At 42.7% G+C, this 12,181-nt stretch overlaps 1 protein-coding gene across 5 annotated transcripts in view; it reads right to left on the bottom strand.

Annotated features, from left to right (window-relative positions):
* The window catches only part of RAB27A (RAB27A, member RAS oncogene family), a 31,005-nt gene that overhangs the window by 14,111 nt on the left and 4,713 nt on the right, over positions 1–12,181 (bottom strand). For 3 of the 5 annotated variants that reach the window (XM_015872903.1, XM_015872902.2, XM_015872904.2), the window contains exon 2: positions 6,946–7,064. The gene's annotated coding sequence lies outside the window, so the exon portion shown is untranslated. Of the gene's footprint in view, positions 1–1,112; positions 1,226–6,945; positions 7,065–12,181 lie in introns of those variants that run through there. The other 2 variants (XM_032446919.1, XM_015872905.2) reach the window with 2 other exon arrangements.

Genomic DNA, 12,181 nt, shown 5'->3' with positions numbered 1-12,181 from the left:
CACTGTTAGGCAAAGACTGGAACATCAGGTAATATGTCTGACGTGACTTCTGACCACACCTGCAAACATCATCCCATTTCACAGAGAAGCAACGCATACAAACTGTTTCAAACAAAGGGTAGAAACAAATGAAACATCTCTTTCTGGGTGAAATGAAAAATCTCTTTCACACTATACCACCTACCCAGCCCTCTCGAGAGTAGAAAAGCTATTCTGTATAAAAATATTCAAATAAAATCATTTGAGTCAACCCCGTCTTCCTTCTCAGATCAACTATACAACTCAGACATTACCTCAGCGTCCCAGATGTGCAGTGAAGCCAGCCATAAAGCTCATAACTAACACTGCAGGACAAACCATACACTTCCAAAGAGATAAAGTAATTAACATTTGCCAAAAGAAAACAGAGATTAGGCCTATGATTAAATTATATTTTAAGATACCATAGGACTTCATCACTTCATCCTTCTGGTGATGGGCAGCAGACTACCAGACTTGCGAGGGTTACAGTTAATTTCTAGCAGTGTCCAACTTCCGCAAGTGTCACTCAGCTTCCACGTAGACCTTGCAGACAAAGACAAGTCCTGTCTGGGCCTTGCCTTCCTTGTTTAGGAAGAACCAGACCATACTGGAACAGTAAGGAACTTGCAGACTCTGCAGGCTGTCCCTGCAGTGGCCACTCAGCCATCCATGGAAGGAAGGAGTGTATTGAAAGGCTTCCAGCCTAGGTGTCTATCATAGCAAAAGTAGAGCAGGTCAAGCAAAAAAGTCTCAGTCTGCTTAAGAAGGCTTTCCAATAGCCTTAAATAACAGACCCTTTTTGTAAAATCCACTCTGAAACTGGGAGGAGGGGGGGAAATGGATGTAGCTTTGCAAGTCAAGGTTTCCCTAAATACAGTGTTATGCTTAAAAAGCAGTCAAGGTTTTATGCTAAACATGGAAAAGCTGGAAGAAGAGTAGTCTGATTTCCAGCCAGATAGCAAAGGAAAACACTGTAGGTTTCTCAACAGTGTGTAAATACAAGCACAAGTCAATAATGCAGTTGTATAGGTTTCTGCAAGTGCAAGTTAAATCCTACTTTAAAAAAAAAAAAAAAAAAAAGAGCTTCTTACCCAGGCACAACATAGACGCAAACCCACTTCAGTAGCTGTTTTATATGTCACCTAAGCTGTTACAACAGAAGCACTGAGAAGGGGATCTGGAAGATGTTCAGTACCGCGCCATAGCAGCGCTCCCACCACGCTGCAGCAAAGCACTGCCCACATTGCACTGCCCACATTGCACTGCCCACATTGCACTGCCCACATTGCACTGCCCACATTGCACTGCCCACATTCCTGCCGGGCAGGCGAAGCGTGGCGAACAGCCGCACCCTGCTCTATAAGCTCCAGTGGCGCCTCACTGCTCCAAAGCCAGGCACTGTTGGGCACCCACCAGCTCTGCTGTAAGAAAGGGACTGGGAGTCAGACAACATGCCTACTCTTTGTGAGGAGTACCTCGGGTACATACAAATGTAATAGAAATGAATGATGACAACGGATTTCATATATTGCAGCAACCTTCCCACTAACTTACAAGCAGGAAATTCGATCCTTGCATCCTTCCTTGACGTGACTGCACTGACCGCTTTGGCACCAGCTCCTGGCTAACCCACAGCCCAGCCTTAATATTTGTAACACATCACTACACTGTATCTGTTCTTGAGAGCATTAAGTAAATTATGAATGACAGTCACACACAGATTTACACATAATTTCCTGTTCTTTCAAACTGCAGGTCTGGCTAAGAAGTGGGGAAAAACACACAGTCTCCCATTGCAACATGACTAGAAATGCCAGACTCGTGCAGGTGAGCTCCTGCTCAGCAGTGGGGCAGGCAGTGCATGAGCCAGCAGCACAGGAGGCTCCAGAATGTCACACACAGTGCTGCTGCTGTTCACACAAGGAAGAAGACGCTGCGAGCATAAGATTCTGAGAATCACACAATGACAGGAACTGAGCACTTCTTTAAGGAAAGGTTGGGTTTTCCTGGCGATAACAAGAACCATCAGCAGAGAGACAAAATACACAAAGGAATGATCAGAATAAAAGGGACCAGAAGAGGTGAAATAAAACAAAACTGAAAAAGAAAGCGATTTAATGTACATACAATACAGATGAAGTGACATCTCATGGAGATGATGTGTATGCATTTGTGCTAGATAAAGTATTAGATTTTACGCTCGGCCAATGCAGATGATTCAGTAGACTGCAAACACATCCATCAGGCTTAGTCCTTTGTTTAAATGCACTACAGTACATTCTCTGTCAACAGCCAGAGGAAAATATTTGCAGTTTCTTTTAATATTATATGTCTCCAAAAGGTCACGCTGCCAAGCTCGTGCTGCATTACGATGGAAACAATCTGGCAAAGATAACTGATCATGATTAGGTCAATTACAGGCACCCATGAAGGTCAGGCAACAGAAAACCTTAAGATACATAACAGTCACTGTTAAATAAGGGGAAAACTCACTCAAATGTGATACAAATGCCACCATAAAACTGCCTCCTTCACCTGACAAGATGTAAGCAAGCAAATAGAACGGGAGGGGCAGGAAAGTCAGAGCAGAACATAATCCACCTTTCTCATCCTTTGGGTGGGGAAATATCTGCCACTCATTTTTCACATGCAATTATCTCTGTTCCTTACTAACTCCAGTTTTCGACTGAAAGATGAAACAAAGCCTTTTTCCTGCTACCTTTCTTTCTCTAGCAGTACTCCTTTTCTAAAATGTTGAGATCTGTCCTTACTTTTGGTGTAAGTTACTTTACTGAGTTCAACAATAAATACCGAGGAAGCACAGTAGATAGCACGTCCTGCATTCTTTTTTTGTGTGTGACATTAGGAATACTTGGAAGTTCCAAGAATACTTGGAAATTGGAATCAGAAGCAAGGGGGTGGGATGGGGGGAAGGCAAAGTAAGTTGTTAAATATCTGTGGGAAAAAATAGGGAAACTGTTGGTTGAGAAACACACTGTTTATGAACTAGAAAGGCTTACTCCTTCTATCCCTTAATCTAGGATCAGATGTGATCAGACTCGAAATACAAGAGACAGTCAGGGAAGCTTTACAGAGAGCTGGTACATGCGGATAGGGAAGGAAACATCTAGATTGACAAACTTAGGCTCAGCTAAAAGTTTAAAAACCACAAAACCCTGACAGAGGCAACCCTGCAGTACCCAGGCTCACTGCACACCCCAGGCATGCTGGCAACTGCTGCAGTGAGGAGGCAGCCAAGGCACTGCAGGCTGGCAGCGTGACACTTCAAAGAAATGGAGAGACCAATCAATAATCAGCTCTTAGCAGGACTAAAAAAGGGCCTGAGCCTTTGATTTCAGAGTCTGTAATAGCTACAGTCTCAAAGAGATATTTTCAGCCAGTACTGAGCAGGATTTTTTAGTAAACATCTCAGGTCATAATGAGTACGTGTGATGTTTCCATGTTTCATAAACACTATGAGGTTAAAAATTACTTGCTGAGAATACTCCAGGTATAATTTAACTTGTCCTTTACATAATAAAAGACCACTTCTGCTTCAAATAGACCCAAACAGAATTCAACAGGCATTCCCTGTTCTCTTCAGGAAGCTACTAACACAGGACAGCAAAGCAGAAACCTTGATCTGTGTCAGCTGGGGCATGATTATGGCTCACAGGTATCACTCACAACCTTCTAACAAAAAGCTAAAACTACAGGTGGGCTTTTTGGTGGTGGTAGTGGGTTTTCTTTTCCTTTTTTTGTTTTTTGTTGTGTTTATTGCAAGAATTGAAAAATAATCCTACTCTTTCAATAAGTCATCACATCTTGTGCTTCTCGCAGCACGTATCTGTGCTTTCCAAGCTCTGTATTGAGGCTGTGCAATGTGCCAAAATATTCAGACAGTGCTTTGGCAAAACGTTTGCTCAATTTGTATTCTAGAGCAGAGGGAAGGGATCATTCAAAAGCAGCATCAGTTAAGTGGGCTGAACTGCACAACACAAAGCTGCTACTCAAAAAGCTGGTTGTTTTTCAACCTGAGTTGCCAATTCAGCAATTTATCTTGCTTCTCTGATCAGAATCTCAAATTAGAGTGTGAATTATAGTTAAGCCTTGATATACAGCAAAGGCTGCTCAGACAAGCAGCACGGCAAACCACGATTTCTCACTTGTCATGGAGATACGTGTGAGCCCTGCAAGGAAAGCATAAGGAATCACAAGCCTACTGCCACAGCATGTCCTTGCTCATCATGTCAGTTAATCTCAGGCCAGGAGAAGGCCAGAAGACAGATACTAAGCTGAAAGCTGGCAGCTGCTGCCAGTTTGTCATGCTGCAAATGCCCTCCTGCAAAATTCTTTCTTACAGCTTCGTGCTGACATAGTGACCCCAAGTTTCACTTTAACAGCAGTCTGACACACGATAACAAGCAATTTCCTACCTCTAGTCCCATAACTTTTCAACTTAAGTTACTATTCAGAATGTTTCTGCCAATACACAGCTTAGCAATTGTGAGCTTACAGAACAGCCATCTCTATCACCAGAGCTCCAGGAAAAAGCATATGAAGTTATGCTAAGAAAATGAATTGCCAGTTAGACTGCTCTAATTGATCCAAGCAGTGCAAGTTAAGCAAGACAGCATCAAGGAATCCCGTATGTAGTTACCATACCACACTGGATCCAAATTGTGCTTTCTTAACTGAACTGTAACCAAAAAGCTTTGCATACTTCTGAAGATTCAAAATATTACAAGCAAACTGACACCTCATGCAGTGATCGCTAATTTTTTTTATGTACTACATTATTTGGAGTACCCACAAGTCACAAGAAACTGGCAGTATGCAACATACTGTCCAAAGAGACTTTTATTTGAAAGCACTCATTAAATTAGACGCTGCTCTTTCATCTCCTATTAAAACATCAGCTTCCGTTTGAGGTATTTGGCTTGACTTTAAATCACTTCTATTTCCCACAGACAGAAAAAAATAAAATTAAAACCCATCAGTAGCGAGACTCCAGTAAATACAAATTCTATGAAGTGAAAAGAACACCACAGCATTAAACAGAGCAGCCCCACTGACTGCAGTGGAGCAAACTACTCACTCCCCAAGATTTTCCCATCACAAAGATCCCTGTTCTGCTTCTGACAGCCACAGCATAATGTATTAAAGCTGAATTTTTATAAAGAAACTTCATTCCTATGATGGAGTGTTCAAACAAAATTCAGAAGCAGGGGCTGTATTATTTCCCATTTACAAAGCCATATAATGCAATAAATGACAAGCATTATTCAGCAACACGCTACAACAAGGCAACTGTAACAAAAACTCCTTCCCAGCTCAGCACAGAAATAAATGACACAAAGTCAGCATCAGCGCTTACAGAAATCCTTCCTCTATTATTTTATATAAGCTTTTCCATATGCTGTAGATGCCTATAAAGACATAGCAAGAAAGCATATTTATGTAGCTACATTGATTTTGTCACTCTTCTCCCACAAATGCAAGTCAAGGGCTGATGATCTGGACTAGAAAAATCATCTTAAGACTGTTCTACACATCAATTACAACCTTGGGAACGTCTTGTGACCTTCCCACAGACATGGAGTTCAGTACAGTTGTCTGTGCTCTGCTCAGCTCCTCCATGGTTAGTCACAGTCTGCAAAAACTGGAATTTCAGTCCACACTGAGAAAAACACTGACACCCAGCCTAGAAAGGACACCTCAAGCTTGGGGTGAAAAGGAATGACCAAATCACAGGGGCACAGAAGCAAAACACAGTAATATTATCCCACCTCAAATTGCCTTTAACATTAATTAAGACTGAAACCATTTACTATCTGACTGAAAGGACTACACACTAGATAAGCTCTCGTGTTTCCTTGCAGCCTGTTTTATTTCATTAATTAAATATGTCAGTCTATGCAGCATACTTTTTTATTCCTTTTATTATCAACACATTTATTATACATGAGAACAAACACAGCGGTGCACAACTCAATTAGAAACCCACCACGCTAAAGGACCATTTCATTAAGTGTAAGTTAAGTTAATGAGAACACAGGAATAAATATGAGGGGTGGAGTTCAAGCAGAACAACATTTACAGATACTGAGTTATATTGTTTGTATCATGAGATGATATTTGCACAGCACACCTTACCATCAAAGGTCTAATTCTGCCTTCAAACTAGAGAGAAAGTTTGGCATAATGGAGTGGGAAATGCAGGCTGACAGCCTGAGATCAGAAATGGCACCTTTTGTTACTGAATCCTGACATCGGTCACTGCAGCCATTTTAATCTTACTGATAAACATAGCCAGCTTTGCCTCTACCTCAGACTGATTTATCTCCAGTGTTCCTACTAAGGGATGAAATCCAAATCAGTGAGCCCAAACTAACCCAGCTACGAACTACAGGCAACTGTCTAAGAATAAAATTAAAACATCATCATCTGTGGGGGTTTTTGTTTTGTTCCTTTTGATTTTAAGCTTTGACACCACCATCCTAGTGAGAATGCTCTCCTCTCTCTGTACCCTGTTTGGGTCCTCTGCCACTGTTACCACCATCACTGCCCCTATCTTTCCAATTAACTTCAGTGAGAAGGACTGAATATGGCTCCAAATACGTGCCAATTGCCAAAAACAGATAGCAAAAAACCACAAGATGTACTGAAGAGGTTTCGGTTTTAAATGCCCAAACTGCAGCTATGATTCACACAAATCAGAGTACTCCACAATTTTAAGTTTACTTTTCCATCCAGACCACCAAGATCCATCTATGCTAAATCATGTATCTCAAATCAACACCATCACAGAATGTGTCAGAAACATTGTTTCAAAGCTCTTAACGCAGTAACAGTTTGTACAGGTCAAGAAAAATACTGCAATCAATCTTACTGAAATAAGTAAGAGGGGAAATTCGTACATACCTTATGCTTAACAGCTGCAAGTGGACCTGTAGCGTTCCAGGGATACCTCAGCACAAAACTTCCTGACCCAGTCCAGATCTCTTGAATACCATAGTCATGCAGAAACAGGCATTGATCATCTGCAAAGAATATCAGCAGAGAAATAAAATAAAACCAAAACAGCGTAGCCTAGAAGAATAGCTCTAAAACTCACACTGGCATGCAAAGCTGTGGGCCCGCACCACCTCCCTGCCCACCTAATTACATTCAGCTGCTTGTCATGTGGTCTTGCTGACCGATCAAGTGATCTCTTTCCCTCCTTTTAAAACCAAGCAACACAGACAACCAGACTTCCCCAACCCAGGTAACAAACTTTAAGTCCCTCTTTAAATTCGTGACCCTCCTGCTTCTTGTCATAGGGAAACAGAAGTTGCAGTACGTTTTATTGAAAATACAAATAAAATACAGCAAACACAGAAGCCTACTTATTGTAGCAAAGCACAGCGAGTACTAAAAGCAAAAGAAACCTCATGGAGAATTTCAGTTTTGCACCCAGTGTTACACCTCTGCAGAGGACAGAAAGAGTCACCTCTAGACAAGCTGATGCTGAGCACTACATGAGGGCAGGGGATGGAGAGCCTTGGGGCAGTGCCAGGGCTCAGGGATCCCACCCAGCCCTCATGGGGGCTCTCAGCTCCAGCACTGAAGCTGCAGTAGGACGGTGCCAGGAACTTTCTGCACCACTGCAGCAAAATCTGCATGCCCCCCTCAATCCTGTGACACACGCAGACCTTACACATACTTTAAGTCAATGAGATAAAAGATTGAGTGAACATGGAAACCATCCTCAGCAAGTCCCTCCACTGGGGCCCACGTTAGCACAGTAGACCCTATCTATGCCCCCAGGCCCAGCACCAAGGTACTTGTTGGCTGGAGGCCCCTGCCCAAGGCTCCTCTCACAGCCGCTGCTCACACTGCAGGTGCTGACTGCAGAGAGCTGGAAGACATGGGTGCAGTGAGTGACAGACCCACCGTGCAGCATGTAACAGGGCTGAGCGTTCACAGACAGCAGGTTACCTTGCACAACACTTCTGCATATCAGATTGTTTCCACACAGTGTTTCAAGAGCAGAGAAGTAAGAAAGGAAATGAAGGTTTGTAAGACTGCTCACCAGCCTCGCCACTTACAAAGTGCTGCAGACAGCTGGCTGCAAAGTTTAAGGTATCCTGAATGCATTCATCTACCAGACAGACAACTCCAAAAGCTGAACTCATTTGCTGCACTGCTCCACTACCTCACCTTGTTTGCTGGGAGTGGAGGTGACATGACTTGTTCTTCCCACAGCGAACACACACATTTTGTTACACTGAGACGGTGAACAACTGTTTGAGGTGGAACTTTTTCACACACTGCCGCAGCATTTTTCCAGTTTTTGTCATTTCGTCACAGTTTACTCCAACCTTTCCTGCAGCTGAAGAAGCTCTAAGCCCTGTTTCTGCTCTCACACACAATTTAAGACATTGGCACTCAGTTTTAAGTACAGTGAACTTTTTCTTCTTTAACAGCTCCCCTGATCAATACCAGCACATTTGCTTATAGTGAAGAAATGCTCCGACCACAAGCACCCAAGGATGTCTGGTAACTGCAGAAGGAGGAACAGGATAAGGAGCGTTGACAAAGCAACAGCTCTGCTATGTTGCAAGCAGCCCCAGGAGTGGGGTGCTGAGCACAGGCTGCCCGGCTGCAGGTCCAGCCAGCTGTGTGTAAGGAGTTTGAGCTGTTCTACACAAAAAGGCTTTGGCCACCTTTAAGGGGAAAGTCGTTCATAAATAATTTCCAGACTCCAGCTTTTGATTTCAGAACTAAACGAGGCTGCTTAACTTCCTTCTCACCAACCTGGCATAAAGAGCATCTACCAACTCCCACTCTCCCGCTTCTACCCCTCCAGAAGAGGGGTTTTATTACAGTAACACTTGGCTGGGAAGGCACAGCTGAAATAAATGTCATTTTCTCTAGGTGAAGCTACATTGATCTCCAACTGCAGAGTTGGTATCAAAGCAGTAGGCACCAGTTTATAAACCACAACATCAGAGTTCAGTTACTTGAATTCCCTGTTTCCAAACCAAAATGTCTGCAGGGTATCAGAAACACTGCAGCAACAGCTGAGTGCAGTGCGGCTCTGGGTTTTGGGGAGCAAGGAACAGTCCCAGGTGAGCCCTCCTCACACTGCCATCCAGGCCTGGGACCACAGCAGATGGGGTGAAAGGTTCAAAACATTCTGCAGCTGTGGAATGCTGTTTGGAGCTCTACAGAGGCACAGCCAACTGTTTGCTTAAGAAATGTTCATGGGTTTTTTGTTGGTTGTTTTTTTTTTGGTTTTTTTTTTTCTTCAAACAAGAGTTATGAACAGGTTCTATGAAAACAACAATCCGAGTGCCTGGAATTTACAGCCCTCTTGTAAAAATGATCGATGCTATACAGGTCTAGAAATGAAGGAGGAAGCTGGAGGAAAATCTAACATGGGACAGCATAAAGCATTGTTCATTCTGAGTGTGAGAAAATTTGCCTTTGTATATTCTGTACTCTTATGAAAAGCTACAGGTGTCCAGGCAGTCCCTAGCAAGTGCTTCCCCAAGAAGAAAATGCCAAATTGTTACCAGTCTGACCACAATTCCCACAGGAATCTGGGCATCCACCACTGGAAATAGAAATGGAGGTGAAAGGATCCAGAAACTGCCCACCTCAGATGATCCTACAGATGATTCTTCCACGTTTCCAAAGCCAAAGGCTGCAAACTCACCCAACTGCAGTGTCAACTGCCCTGCTTCCCTGCCCCCAGATGCTGCTGGGATCTGTTCTTCTGAATGGTTAATGGCTGTTTCCAACACACACTGAGAGCTCAGCACGCTTTTACTGACAGCCACAGCACAGCCTTCACACGCACATACAGCAGATGCTCCTGAACAGCCCTGTCAGACTGCAGAATGAGAACAACCAGCAGGCAGCGCAGGGTAATGGCGCTCATTAGCATCCACAAATCTTATCTGTGCCACAAAACTTTTCCTGGAATCAAAGAGGAAACTTTTAACAAATGCAAAAGGAGGAAAAACAGCCACTGGGACACATATGCTGGCACTGCAAATATGCTGGCAGACTTCAAAAAGAGATAGATCAAATGCTAACAGTAATTACTTCAGAGGGAGATCAATATCCCACAAAATGCAGAAAAAAAGAGGGGAGAAAGAAAGTAAAAAGGAAAAATAAGAACGCGTTAATTGGTATGGGCAGATTGCTACAACTGTAAAAAGAACATCAGTCCTGTTCTTGGAAGAAAGGCCACTTCTCATGAAAAGACGATGGAAAAAATTAGAGGAGCTGGTGGGATGAGCTGCAATGGAAAGGAGAGCTGCTGTCATGTGCCACTTAGCATCACAGAATGGCTTGGGTTGGAAAGAACCCCAAAGATCATCTAGCCATGGGCAGGGGCTGCCAATCACTTGATCAGCACCAAACAAGACTGCCCAGGGCCCCATTCAACCCAGCTTCAAACACCTTCAGGGATGGAGAATCCACAGCCTCTCTGGGCAGCTTGTGCCATCAACTCACCACCTCTCAATGAAAACCTTCCCCTCTGACATGCAATCTAAATCTCCTCTCCCTTAGTATAAAATCATCCCCCCTTGTCCTATTACTATCTACCTACATAAAAAGTTGATTTCTCTTCAGTTTATAATCTCCCTTTAAATACTGGAAGGTCACAATGAGGTCTCCCTGGAGCCTTGTCTTCTCCAGACTGAACAAGCCCAGTTCTCTCAGACTGTCTTCAAAAGGACAAGCACTCTAGGACTCCTACTTACTTACTGCCAAGCAGCCCATAAACACAGCAACACGCTAATATCTGAGTATGGAACTAAGCAAACCCAGAAGGAGAGTACAAAATCCTTTATACTGAACAACTAGTACTTTCCTTTCATCAAGGACCAAACAAGAATGTAAAGAAAGAAAAGGCAACTCATACTAAGATCACTTTTCACATTAAAAAAGTAACAGCGTAAGTCTGTCAGCACCAAGTCACGAAACACCCCTACAGCAAGCAAATCGAAAGCAGGTCAAGCAGGCCCTCCTGCAAGCCAACAAGCACGTGGGCTAAATATTCTGCAGCACCACATTTTGAAGCAAAAAACCCATGCTCCTCTGTTTCATCTGAAAGCCAATCTAGACAGCTACTTGTGATCATTTCTAAGCTTTCTTTCAGCACTGCAGGAGATTAAGTATCAGCACTTTTAAGGGCAGCAGCTTTCTAAACAGGAAACAGCTTCATAAAAAATAGCCTCCTCTGATAGCAGCACCAGATGGCTAACTTCCAAGGGCAACCAGTCTCTTCAAGAATAAAACGTATTAACCACTAAAACAACAGATATATGCATCAGTTTTGTTCTCACGGAACATCTTACTGCCCGAAGATAGGAATCCGTCACTGTAAACGTCGTCTCAGCATCAGCACTTTGGAAAACCTTGAAAGAAAACTACCATATCTTTAACAGGAAATCGAAGTTCAGCTTAAGTTCTGCTTCCAGAAAGCAAAAGTGTTTACATTTGAAGGACAGGTTAATATCTCATACAAGATGAGTAAACTTATCTCAAACAAGTGGATCTCATCGGTTTGTCACTTCTATTGAACTTACTGTGCCCCCATCAATTTCTATTAGTGTCAGTGTAGTTACAGTTTATCCTGCAGGAGTGTCCATGTCTGCTCTAGATCCAAAGGCAAATGTAAAATGATGTTTTAATTCCTGAATCAGGTTCATGCTCTCTGAGAAAGTTCTGAAATACAAGCAAGAACATACTAGAGAGAATACCGCATCTAAATACAAGATGCTAAAACACCAGGAAAGGGCAAACAAAAAGTTCTGAATTTAAAAGAGAAATAAAATGTAACAGCTACTTGCAAGAATAACCGTAATTATTCATCTGGACTGAAAAATATAGATAGTTGTGTATATAAGAAAAAGCATTTCTGGCAACACTTACATTGTTCATATTACATCACCTGTACTTAAAAGAGGAATATTTAACCTAAATATATTAATATTTAATCTATTTCATATATTGCAGCTCATTTTAAGTGAGATGATGATTCCTCAAGCTACAAATCCTTATGGAGCGTGTGCCTGGTTTCATGAGAAGAGCACCATGCCCAGTAATGTTTGCAGACAGAAGCATCTGCGTTTTGGTCCACGGCTATAACTGCACACTA

Source organism: Coturnix japonica, chromosome 10 (assembly GCF_001577835.2).
Source record: "Coturnix japonica isolate 7356 chromosome 10, Coturnix japonica 2.1, whole genome shotgun sequence".
NCBI classification, from domain to species: domain Eukaryota; kingdom Metazoa; phylum Chordata; class Aves; order Galliformes; family Phasianidae; genus Coturnix; species Coturnix japonica.
This window is presented reverse-complemented; position numbering and strand designations above follow the sequence as displayed.